This window comes from Mytilus californianus, unplaced genomic scaffold, assembly GCF_021869535.1.
Source record: "Mytilus californianus isolate M0D057914Y unplaced genomic scaffold, xbMytCali1.0.p SCAF_12, whole genome shotgun sequence".
NCBI lineage: Eukaryota > Metazoa > Mollusca > Bivalvia > Mytilida > Mytilidae > Mytilus > Mytilus californianus.
In genome coordinates, this window is record NW_026262604.1 from 39,013,758 (window position 1) to 39,027,398 (window position 13,641).

Consider the following 13,641-nt stretch of genomic DNA (forward strand, 5'->3'; position numbering starts at 1 on the left):
ATTTTTATTTTTACATGTATTTTAGCAAACTATACATCTGTTGATTTTATCAAACCAGATAATGTCTAATATTATTAATCGAATATTTTTAAGGATTTGTGATTCGTTAAAACTTGATCACATGTACATTTGCATTTATTCAGTTTGCATACCAATACTGTTGTGTAAAGATTTCCGTGGGTCAAAAACAGCATATTGCACATGGCATACAGCATGTTACTAAAAATACATTTCAGAATCCCCAATTTTACATTGTTCATGCAATAGGTGATTAATATAACAATTGTAGCCTTTGGTTGAGGTCAATACGATGTTATATCGACCTCATACAAAGGCTATAATTGTATATGATGAATAATAGATGTGGGGGTTATACACCATACAGTCCAACAAAAGTCTTTTAAAAAACTGTTTATAATCTATTAATCGCCCAAAGTCTAAAAAGTTGTGAATAAATTAAACACAGACAACCCAAATGTTTTTTTTTTTAAATTATAAAGAAAATAAGGTTTCATCTCCCTCAGGCAAAGTTGATCTTAGATGGATTTGGCTATTTTTTGTCATATAGCTCTTAAACTGTTTTAGTTCTTAAACATTTTTGGCTTTCAAATATTCGTCTTTGAGCGTTCCTAATGAAGGTAAATCCAGAAAAGCGCTTCAGACGCATGAAATTTTTTAACGTGTTGTTTTTATTTTTTACAGCACCGGGGTCGATACCCCTGCTGGTGGACTATCAGTCCCCGAGGGTATCATCAGCTCAGTAATCAGTACGTCGGTACTGACATGATTTTTAAAAAACATTTCTTAAATTATCTGTTTTTAAATTTTGAAATTAAAAAGAAACTAAGGTTTCAACTCCCTGAGGCAAAGTTGACCTTCGATTGATTTGGTCTTGTGTACATCCTTGGCAGACAAGGACTAGACACAGTGTTTCTTAAATCTAACATCATCAAGTCTGTACATCATTTGCAGATAAATGTACAATTATTATCTTCAATGCTGACGGACATATCAAATATGGGAATGATGTCACCTCAACACAAGCCTTTGTGGATCTGATGGAAAATAGTTCAACACAATGCTTTTTAATAGAAGAATCAGCAATCAATGACATGCAGTGCTTTCTTCAGAAACAACAATTAAAAACAGTTGTTGGCACTATGAAACTTCATCAATTGCTTGTACAAAGTGAAAACGAAATATTGTACAAAGATGTAAGCAGTGCATGTGTCATGTCAGAAGAGTGTTCCGGTCATACGCTTAAGGTTCCAAAGCTTGCACACGACCAGCCAGTGAAAGATTCTAAACTAGTACACAATGCATGCAGTAGGAATAGAACAGACAACAGAAGGAGTTATGACATACACTTGCAAAATGTTGAAATTAAACAAGAAAAGAGTATATACTTCACGAAATGAAAAGATATTGAAAGAACTGAAGTCTTGTAGGTTATACACCCAGTTGAAGAAAACGTGTGTGCAACTCAACACAGAATTAAATGACTTGATCATTTCATCACAGAGAATTAGTTTCATGAACTAGGGTTAAGAAGTTGAAACTAATGCAAAGGATTCATTTCCTGATGTCTTCCGTGACAAAACAGCACTTTTTCCTTGCAAAGTCCCAGCTGATGGAAGATGGAAGTGTTTTTGGCATGTGGCTCAAGTATAAAGGCAACATAACTCAGGATAAGCATTTTAATGGAGCTCACCTTGAATGACAATACATATTTTGACAAGTTTCTTCAGAGAGGATTCCCATTGCAAGTTAGGCAATCGGCTTCCTTACAAAAACTTTATGCACAATATTCTGACATGTTTACTGTTGGGATGCCTTGGGATGAAAAAAATAATAAGAAACATTTATCAAATGGAGATTATGAAGATAAGACTTTATAAAACTTACATGGGGATATGGCAAATTCATGCCTTGTCAAGTGTATTGAAATCGCCTATCTTTTTAATTTATCCTAAAGTCGGCAATCCTAATGTAAGAAGCGATATAAACAAACTAATTCTTCCTAGATGTAGCACAGATGAAAGCAAAGACCCACTGTACATTATGTGGACAAGTACAGACATGGTTTAAGAACATTGGATTCCAAACCATTGTGTGCCTGTTTTGGCAATTTATAATCCTGAAACTGAAATCATAGTTACTGTAAAAGATGTTGAGAATGGGAAACAAGATATGATGGGGAAAAGTTGAACATGATAAAACAGAGAAGGAAGAAATTGTGAGTAAAGGACAAAGAGAAAGATTGAATGATTGTTGGTTGCTTAACATCCCGTGGCAAATATTTTATGCATGTTCAGGACCGGTAATAGAGGTCAACTGGGTGGCAGGTCGGGGAAATTTGGACTGCCACGGGAAATTGAGGGTATATTGGATAGGGACAGAAATTAAGTCTTGCAACAGGCTACTTACGGACGAATCAAAGAGTTGTTGCAAGGGATTTTAACGTGCAGAGAGCGTCAAAGAGAAGGGAGCAACTTTTGAAAATGGCGGAGCAGACTGGATGGAAAAAATAAAGAATGCTGGTGAAGAGAAGTTGGGAGAAATTGAAAATGAAGGTGAAGATTGATTGATTGATTGTTGGTTGCTTAACGTCCAGTGGCAAATATTTCATGCATATTCAGGACGAGAACAAATTAACAATAAATACAATAGGTAGGTTTGCAACAGGTCATCTCAAAGAGTTGTTGCAAGGGTTCTAAACGTGCAAAGAGCGTGGCACTCTCTTTACACGAGGATCGGATTTATCGCTTGTACATCCCGAACAGCCAAACGGACGCCCCACTTTGGCGAGGGTTTTACTGCCGGTCGGAGGAAGACCAATGGTGACCATACTTCCCCAGTCACCCTTCGGGGCTGGAGGAGAAGAGAAGAGAAGGATCAAATAAAGACTTAAGAGTAGGGAAGCTCGTTGAAAGTAAGAGCTCGATGAAAGTGAGAGTGTGAGGACAAAGAAGATAGAAGAAATAGAGCAAAGAGGAGTAGAAAAGATGGATTGGATAGAGAAAGGAGAAGATAGGCAGGAAGAAGGAGAAAGTAAAGAAGTGAGAGATATTGCAGATAGTGTGAATAAGGTAGTAAAAAAGATTGAAGAAGCTGAGAGTGGAGAAACAGAGATGATGGAAGAAAATGCAAGTATAAAAGATTAATATTAGAAATAGTTCCAACTCCAACTGAATGTATTGGGAAATATGATTAGGGAACATCCTATCCAAGATATGTAGAAGAGGCTGGCGAAAGTGATGTTTTTGTAGAATGCATGCATAGAGTTGGAAAGAAACATAAATTGTTTCTTTCGGCCAAGGAAAATCAAAGACAAATGATGGTATGACCACGATGATATCTTGGCAATTATTCCACAACTTCTGGATCATTCTCTCATCTTGAGGTTGATAAAGAAATTTGGGAATCACTTATGGAACACACCTAAGTATTTTCTGGTTTTTTTTCATGAAAGTTTTCTTTGTACCTTTTAAAATACTATTAACAAATTCAATTTTCTTGAAAATGAACATTGAATATATTTCCGTTAACAATTGGAATAATTTTTTTATAGATTTTGTAATTGATTGTTAAGTTAATATTTTCTTTTTTTTTCATAAAAATTTATCTTTGAACAATTTAATATACTATTGAATTTTTTCTTGTAAAATAACATCAAATTTTTTTCCCATACCAACATAGTTTTGTCACAACGTATGAAAACAATTACAGTGCATTTTTTGATGAGAAACTTTCTTTCCAGTAAAAAAAGAATCTATCCTGTAACACCCTTTTCCTTCCTGTACTTTTATTAATTATTGTCAAGCTTGTGATTGATTGATTGGTGATTGCTTTACGCCGCATCAGCACAAAAAAGCTATATCGCGGCGAGAGCTATTTTTAAATAAATATTATAACAATACGTGTTTTTAAAAAACAACCGGCAAAAAGTCTTTCAATTTATAAAAACTTGAGTTTATCATCAATAAGATATCACGATAAAACTAAAAATCATTGTTAACTAATACAAATGCATATTTTGGAATAAAATTCAAATTTCTTTTAAAAATGAAACAATTATTTCAACAGGAACATCATTAAATAAATCATACATATTATTTACATTTAAATGTTGTTTCCGGATATCGGAAAAGTCAATACATTCAATTAAAATATGTTTAATCGCAAGGTCTACATACTGGCTGAATTTCATTTTATAAAAGATACTCGTGTGTTATTCCAGCATGCCCAATACGGCATGTCAAGCTTTTGATCTTAAAACATAAGTATTCAATAATGTTTGTCACTACATGTGATTTTAGAACAAAAAATAAGTATTCAATAATGTTTTCCACTACATATGTTTTGTTGTCAAGTCACATATTATGTTATGTTTTAGATATATAGATTTATATATAAATAAAAAAAAACCTCTTTACAAAGTTTTGTTCAGGACAATATGTTATTTTCAAAAATGTTTGTCTTTAAATTACTTTTTTAAGCAGTTTTCATTACCAAAAGACAATTACTTTTGACATTCATCTTATCTGAATATGAACACATGGAATTTGGAAGAAATAAACGATATATTCAAACATATTAAAATGTGTTACAGGAATGATTTTTTTTAACCTGAACAGCTTTAATTGTCAAATATTTCCTTACAACACTTTTTTTTTTAGATATAATGTTGATGGTTTTGTATTTTACAAATGTTTATAGTTACCATTTCATCAAAAAAAGTTAATTTAAAAAAAAATAGATGATTTCTTCTTTGTCAATTTCAATTTTGACTATTTTTGAGAATGACTCATATACTCAAGTTATCGTCTTAAAGCCAGACAAATAATTGTTTTTGGTCCCTAATTACAAAACAGCTACGACAATAACCTCCAAAATCAATTCCAACCCTCCTACTGTGGTATGGTACCTTGTGCTTAAATTTCATACAGATCCATACTTATACTAAAGTTATTTCCTGCGAACCAATTTATTTTCTGTGAACCAGTAAAATTGACCATGTCTGGACCCTAATTACAAGACCGCTAAGACATTACCCCCCAAAAAACAATCCCAATAATCTTTTAGGGCGATGGAACCTTGTGCTAAAATTTCATTGAGATCCATTCAGTTATACTCAAGTTATTGTCTGCGAACCAAAATGTCTTCATACACAGACATCGCCATTACATAATACGAGCGCAAAACATTTTGCGGTCGTATAAAAATAGATCGACCGGAGAAACTGTAATACAGGATAGAAAAGTCTCAAGTAAAAGGGTTCTTATTTTGAGCGAATTTTTGAGCTGGCAAAAACTTTTAAAAGTTGAACTAAACCAATGACAGCAACAGAAACAAAACTGCCATCTAAAATAACTTTTGTGTTTCTTTTTGTGCAATTTCAGAAATGCATAGTTTTTAATTTTGAAATAACAAATTCCCCCCACCTTAGCAGCAATATACCAAATTCACCTGCATATGGGATATACAATTCCCAACTCATTCGGAATTCAAAAGCTTGCAGCTGTTACTCATTTTATAAAACGCAACCAGTGTTTGAGCAGAAATTTGATGAGCCAGGGTTATGTCAAAGAACGTTTCGTCCTTTTTCTAAAAAAAGATCATCGAAAGATACCAAGACCTTTTGATAAAATATTCCGTACCAGCTTCACAAATAATAGATGATGGTCTTGAAATAAATATATTCTCGGTACTGTCGTTGTTTGTCATCTTAATAACGTGTTATAGTGATCTTTTTATTTGTCTTTGTATATTTTTAAACGTTACAGTTTTGTCCATTTTTGGTAATTTACTTTTGACGTAGCTCGGTATTTATACATCCCGTCATTTTGTTGTTGTGCTATGGTCATTTTGGTATTCTTGTCTTTCATTTCTGCTTATGAACTTTTTCTATAGTGCCTGTATGCCATTTTGTTTTTCTTTGTTGAAATAGTTTTTTGCTTTTATGGTGATTAAGATTATAACAAAACGTTGATAGTTGTGCCCCAATTTTTGACATTTTTACCTATTGTGTCTGTTTGTTTTGCTCACACATTGATGGAATTATATGCGGCTGTCATACAAGTGAGAGGTATAGCTAGCTGGTTTAATTCTCTATTTTCTACATAAGAAAATGCCTCTACCAAGTCAGGAATATGACAGTTATTTTCCAATCGTTTGATATGTATGGGCTTTTGAGTTCATTTTTCAATATATTAAAAACATATTCTCTAATATTAGATCTAAAATCAGTATATGGTATATCACAGTTAGATATAGGGTCATCTAGGGCATTTTTTGCTTCCTGGTCTACATGGATTCCAACATGACTCGGTACCCATAGAAAAATTATTTCTTTATGGAGAATTATTAAATTCCTCATAACAAATCAAATCTCGAGAATTATCGGGTTGTCTGAAGAAGCAATAAATTTCAAAGCCAAAATTATTGCCTTCGCTTCAGCAGTAAATATGGACGCGGCAGATGGCAAACGGAGAGTCGCAGCTCTGTCTCCAAAGACAGCAGCAGAAGCAACTCGGTTACCTTCCTTTGATCCATCTGTATAGACAGTTGAAAAATCTGAATAATTTGCCTTAATTTCAGCAAAATATTGTTGAATTAAAAGAGGGTTTGTTTCAGTTTTATTGTATTTACGGAGATCAAATATCATTTTCGACTTGGGAAGTTCCTATGGAGGGCATTTGCAAGTTTCAACTTGAGCAACAGATTTTAAATCAAAAGTGGTTAAATGCGGTTTTAAACGAATTCCTAAAGGAGGAATTTTACTTTTATGCTTTCCAAATATATCTTCATAAATGGGATTAAAAACACAGTTGTAGGCAGCATTTTCTGGATATGCTTTAAGCTTGACAGCGTATTGAAGTCCAAGCTTCAAACGTCTGTTGGAGCGTGAGTGCTCATCAGCCTCTACAAAGACTCTCAACTAGTGAGGTTTTAAAAGTGCCAAGACAGAGACGCAAACCCTGGTGATGAACAGCATCGATAATCTGTATGTAGGACTTCCTTGCAGAGCCATACACTATTGAGCCATAATCTAGTTTAGATATAACTTCATTCGAGTCGACTCATGACTGAATGAACGGCTAACTTTGCTGGCATACGATGGATTGTTCGTAGCTTTGAAATTACTCGAAACAGAAGCTATCTGTTTAGCCTCTGGGTAACTGATGTTTCTTTCTGTTTTAATTTTAATTATATTTTTTTCTTTTAAGTATACTGGGCAGTCCCGAGATGATGACAAATGGGATCCATCACAATTTGAGTATTTGAAAGAATCAGGGTGACATGTTGTTCCCTCGTGTCCTTCTCCAGAACACTTGAAGCATTTCTGCTTACCATGACATTGTTTGGTCCCATGACCAAACTTTTGGCATTTGAAAGACTTATTTGGGTTAGGGATGTACATGTCTAACTTGATACCAAAGCATCCCAATTTCAAAGAGGAAGGAGGAGTTGGGGTTTTGAAAGTCAAAGGATAAGTATTTAATTAAATCATTTGGTCATTCTTTTTAATTTGGAATCTAACTACATCAGTTACACCTTGGGTTGAAAGTGCTTTGCAAATTTCTTCAACAGTTAGATCAGAAAGATATTGACTTCTGTCTCGAATGATTCCCTTGTTTAATTATTAGTAGTTATCAAAGGTACCAGGATTATAATTTAATACGCCATACGCGCGTTTCGTCTACATAAGACTCATCAGTGACGCTCAAATCAAAATAGTTTTAAAGCCAAATATTTAAAAGAGCATAGAGGACCACAAATTCCAAAAAATTGTGCCAAATACGGCTAAGGTAATCTATGTCTGGGATAAGAAAATCCTCAGTTTTTCGAAAAAATCAAAGTTTAGTAAACAGGAAATTTATAAAAATGACCATATAATTGATATTCATGTCAACACCGAAGTGCTGACTACTGGGCTGGTGATACCCTCGGGGACGAAACGTCCACCAGCAGTGGCATCGACCCAGTGGTGTAAATAGTTATAAACTAGTGTGTGCTGAGTACTCAGTACAACCGGTCATAGTTGTCAATTTCAGCAAATTTGCTGATTGTCTTTTTTTTGTACATTCAACCAACAAATTCCCTGATCTCATTTTAGAAACATTTTTTACCGTTCCAGCAATGCCTTGAATACATTTCTGAATTACAAAAGGAGAAATTTAAGATATAGGTTTGTCAACTGTACCTGTAATCACTATAAATCGGGGCCAACTATCATCTTCCTGACAGGGCTCAGAGTCATCACATTTTCTTTTTTTTAATAGAGCTGATTTAGAGGGTTGGTTTTGGTGTGCCATATGAAAGGAGAAAGGTTCATCATTCTTGTCATCCACCCACCTCGCAGTGCCTACAAGGGCGATGCTGTGTTTCCGTGGCGGCAAGTCGGGGTCAAGTGCCAATGCTGAAAACGAGCTCCAAGTATAATGTAGCTCGTCCCCAAAATTAGCACCCAAGATCCACTGCGGAAAGCACCAGAGGTTTCAAGAATAGTATACTCAAGCAGAGCGTATCCATCAAGCGATATAGAAAGCGTACCACTTGATTGACCCATGAGCCATCGCCTTCTTCGGTCATCCTAAATATAAATAGCTTAATTTAAATATCTGTGAATATAATGAATATTGTTATAAGAAAGCTTATTGTTTAGGACTAACTGAAGGGCTCGACATGACTAGCCGATTGATCAGACCGGGTCCATCCGACCTCCGGTTGATATCGGAGCCAAAGCAGCTTGATGAACTATAGTCTCGTCCGTCTTGGTATTTTCTGACCGTAAGGAGTCTGGCTACAGCCCTCATCCACAAGGATCTCGTCAACAACCGACACGGAAAGCAACCCACGGCCTACGGTTTGGAATGCCTATTTGATTTAAAACATCGGGCAATCCGTACGATATTCGGATCACTTAAGTCTGGCCTTCGTGACACGTTGAATACGATACCTTGTGTAGAGAGTGTCACAATATCTGCACTTTAAGGATGGCTGACAGTTGACTACATTATTGTTGTGAAAAACTTAATTCTTGTCAAACGTGCTGCAGGAAAGAGTTGATGAATAATTTCATATCTGACACTGACATAGAACGCATTATTAATAAATGTTGTATGTGCGGAGTTGTGCTAATGGCGTCAGTGCTCTATCTTGGAGTTATTTAGTAATGTATGTATCAACTGTTTCAGTGATAGCGACACCAGTGAGTATGAGTATCAGCAATTTGAACCAAATCAATATGCCTTTCACAAAGATCTTGTAGTTTGAAGATAACATTATTATATGCAAAAAAAGGCGAGAACAAAGCAGTAAAAAAGAGGCAAGAACAAAGCAGTATCACTTTAAAGGAATGGATTTATGCCAATGAGAATGCATTGGTAGGTTAAAAAAACCGAGGTTTTCAAACATTTTAGAAATATTAATCTGATAAATGTATTTAGTCACCTGCTCCCAATTCTCATTCCTTGAAGGTCATGACAAAAGACTAATCAGCAAATTGAACAAGCAGCAGGTATTAAACTAAAAAATATACATGTATTTACTTATATTAAAGACACTTTCATGCTTGCGGCTAGAAACGTGTAAAAAAATTTGCAAGGCAGAGCCATTAAAAGGGATTAATGCGTCTGAAATGAGGTATTACATGTCGACTGTATTACCACTTTTAAGGTTCCAAATGCTGATGGAGAGGCCTTCTAGCCATATGGGACATTCTTAAGAAGTTAACAAACACGTCTACCAATGAACATGGGTATTACAAGAAATTCCCAAAGTGGGAATGTTCTTTTAACAATTCGATTGAACACATTGATATTTTTTTTTATTATTGCACACCAGGAAAGTGACCAATTTACTGTTATTTTTTTCGTTATTTAATGGAAATATAAAGGATCACCAAATTTTTTGAGGTTATATAAACCTCATCCCGATATGGATTAACTATAAATAAACACTAGATAAGGTCAATGACGTAACGTAAATTTCCATATTTTCTTAACCCTAAATACACCAGACGTCGCCGCCTTATTGAGAGAAAAAGGAATATTTTGTGAGAAAGAGGAATAATACTTATCATTTTTTAAAACAGTATACATGAAGGTAAATCAATGTCAAACCATTGGACATCCACCATTACTGACTTTTTGATTGGTTTTATGGAGGACATTGAAAAGAGGAAAAATTTCCCTTGTAGTAGGGTTGGCTGGTTCTATTGACACTCAAGCTGCAATCCCCAAGGGTGACTGCGGAATAGAAATATGGTCACCATTGGTATTCCCCTCCGACCGGCGGAAGACTTTTAATGCTTTGTCAGAAGGAACTTGTATAAATCCTAATCGCAGATTTTGTCGTAAAAAAGATTGTTGCGAGGACCTTGCTGCAATAATAACGGATGTTGTGAGAGCCACCTACATGTATGGGTATGTTATAAGCATTATACCTCTTGTATAATATGGTAGATTACCTTCTGTTTTTAATTGCACAGTCTTGAGTAAACACCGTTAATATGTTACTATAGTATTATATATCTTGGTCATTAATATGTGTTAAGAAAAAGGATTGATTTGTCACAACATGTAGAACTGTAAATGAAAATAACTCTTTACCAATTTAAAGTGTTCAATGCACATTTTTTTTCGTGTAAACACAAATAGTTGCAACTGTAAAACAGAATGTGATTTCGGTAAAAGGGTCGACGAAGATAGTCAATGGTACTGTGTAGATTTGGTATATTGGTATTATATTTATCACGTAGAAACAGAAAATTCAAACTTTTCTGACAACTTACATGTGGTCTTAAACGGTAAATGTCATATACTCAAATCAAATATGACTCTCTGTAACTTAAGAGACGAAGAACAGCAATCAAAGCACTGTTTCTTTGCTTTTTTATGCTTTGTCAAGTATATGTAGAGATTTATTGTCCCTTTTATTTCTACATACCGATCTCATGATAATTAAAAGATTATGGCGTGCTACTCTTACGTTTTTAGCCGGATACCGTACATGACAGATGGACGTGTGCATTACTGTATACTTCCTTATTCAAGATGGTGTATTAAGATATTGCAGGAAAATTAATAAATGAATTAAACATGGGGTATCTTGGAATTTCGATATATTCAGTGTGGTGAAAAGCACAAATAAGATAGAAAAACTATTTGAATGCATTCAGTAATCTTTTTCTGAACTGATCAGACTTTTAGCAAACATTCGTCTGGGAAGTTTTGTAATGTACAATTTACAGATGTCTTCACTTTTAATGTCTACTTCATCAGTGCCAATGCTGACCAGCGTTCCTCTCCCATTGTACTCTTCAGATATGTTTTTGTTCTTCGCAAAAACGAAAATGCTCTCTCTGCCTCGTAACCAGTTAGAGGCATAGTACATACAATTATGAGAAGTTTTTCACGTTTGAAAAAAAATTCTGATCAATTTCTTTTACACAACTGCCAGGTACATTCTTTATCTTTCCAAAATTAAATTATAAACGCAAGATAAGAGTCCGATTAAACCTGAGCAGTAATTGAAAAAAGGGTCCCTCCGATTCGGTCCTCTCTCTAAAATCTAGTAATCACTTCAGATTTTAAGTGATCACAAAAGGAATAGCCAAGTTTCGACGAAAATATTGTTCTGTATAAGATTGATTGAGTGTTGGTTGCTTAACGTCCAGTGGCAAATATTTCATGCATATTCAGGACGAGAACAAGTTCACAATAAATACAATAGGTAGGTTCTGTAATAGATTATAATATTATATATGAATATGTTTGAATCTATGTCTATGGTTTCAACAACGCCGGAATGTAACCGGTAAACTGTAAATAACTTACACTGATTCAATTTACAATGCCGGGCTTTGCAGTATTCGCGCTGTGCATACTTTTGTTCAACACAATACATGTGCCAAGCTCTAGATTACGGAATAATTCCTAAAATTAAACGAGACTTAACTTGGTTAAGACGAAGATTGATTGGAATTTTCCAAGTCATGACTTAAGTATAAAATGAGATAGTGCTACGCAGCTGCGACCTTTAGATTTGAAAAGGATTTTTTTGTTGAATTTGATGCATTAATATATAAATACACTTCAAAGTGTATCATATAGTTCTTCAAAGGTCATCAAAATTATGTGTACACTTTAATTTAAACTGTAATTATTCTGCTCCTCAGGGCGTCTTGATTGACAAATAAAAACTGTTGTTGTTGTTGTAATATGTATATTATAACCATCTAAATAAAAAAAAAACTGCATGATGAAATAAAATACATTATGAATTACTACATCCTCTAAACAGGGTTGGAAAGGAGGGCATTTTATATCTCAATGAGTCTCATGACTCATAAAACGCCAATCTAACTTCGACTTAACCAAGGTAAGTCTCGTTTAATTTTTAGAATTTTATTTCGTCATGCTCACTTCCAGTATACAATGAGACTTTAAAGGAAATTTAACATAAACATCTCCCTCAATCAAAAGAAAGTAAAAGAAATATAAATGTTAACTGTCTTAATGCTTAAATACACCTTCTGCAAAACCATCTTTCACAATCTTCTTATAGAAATTACCAAATGTTTTGACATTTGTTTTGGATCGGCATTAAATTTAGCTTTAGAAGTTGAGGCCGATCTAACACTGTGTGAGCCAAATATCTAAGTGTCTATTCCTGAACGATTAAGGACCCCCTTAAACCATCTGGAAATTGTGTCTTTTGTCACATGTTTGTGAGGTTTCATATAGCTTTTCAAAATTGAACTTGAAGAATCACGCATGTTTTAAGTACGAAACATTTACTCTTTTAAAACCGTTAATGCATATAATCTTTTATTTGGGGGATAAGTTTGACAAGTTAAAACTGGTTCCTTATAGCCTGGACGCCTTTGTTTTGACGATCTGTTTAAACAAACTTATTTACATTATTTATACAAATCTTATGAACCGACTGAATTCGAGTTGCATTTGTCAAAGCAAGCAGCATATGTACAGTTTCTATGCACTGCAAAAGATGTGCATATTATATGTCTGTTCAACAGATGTACAGTAAATATACATCTTTATAGTGCACAGATGTTCAGTTTATATACAGCTTTGCATATGTACATTTTATGCATCCTACGAAATGTACATCTAGATTGTTTGTAATAAAGTAGCTGTGTAATAATATCTGTAAATAATCTCATTAAACATTACGAAGGAAGAATTTCAGAATATACTGATTCTTTTATTAAATGTACAACCTATTTAGATAATGTTGTTGAAGAGGTGTGTATTGACAGGCGTTGAAATAAGATAACATAGTTAGCAACTGACCTTAGAGAATATCTTTTTTTTTTATTAAATATGTGATGATAATACCCCAATTTCTTCAGAACAATAGGTACGATGTCATTCGGTCCTAAGATCCCCACCATGCATCAGCTTTTAGGCACACCGAAAATTTGAATATTAAAGTTGTGATTCCGTCTAGGACTATTAGGTAAAAACATGAAGAAGACCAGTTTTTGTACTGTCGTATTTAGGTATCTGAGAGAATTTTCTAATAAATGTAGGGAGTCGACTCGTGTTCTTTGAAAGTATTACTAACACAAATATTCTACTCGGGTTTAAATTTCAAATCAATTAATAGTTC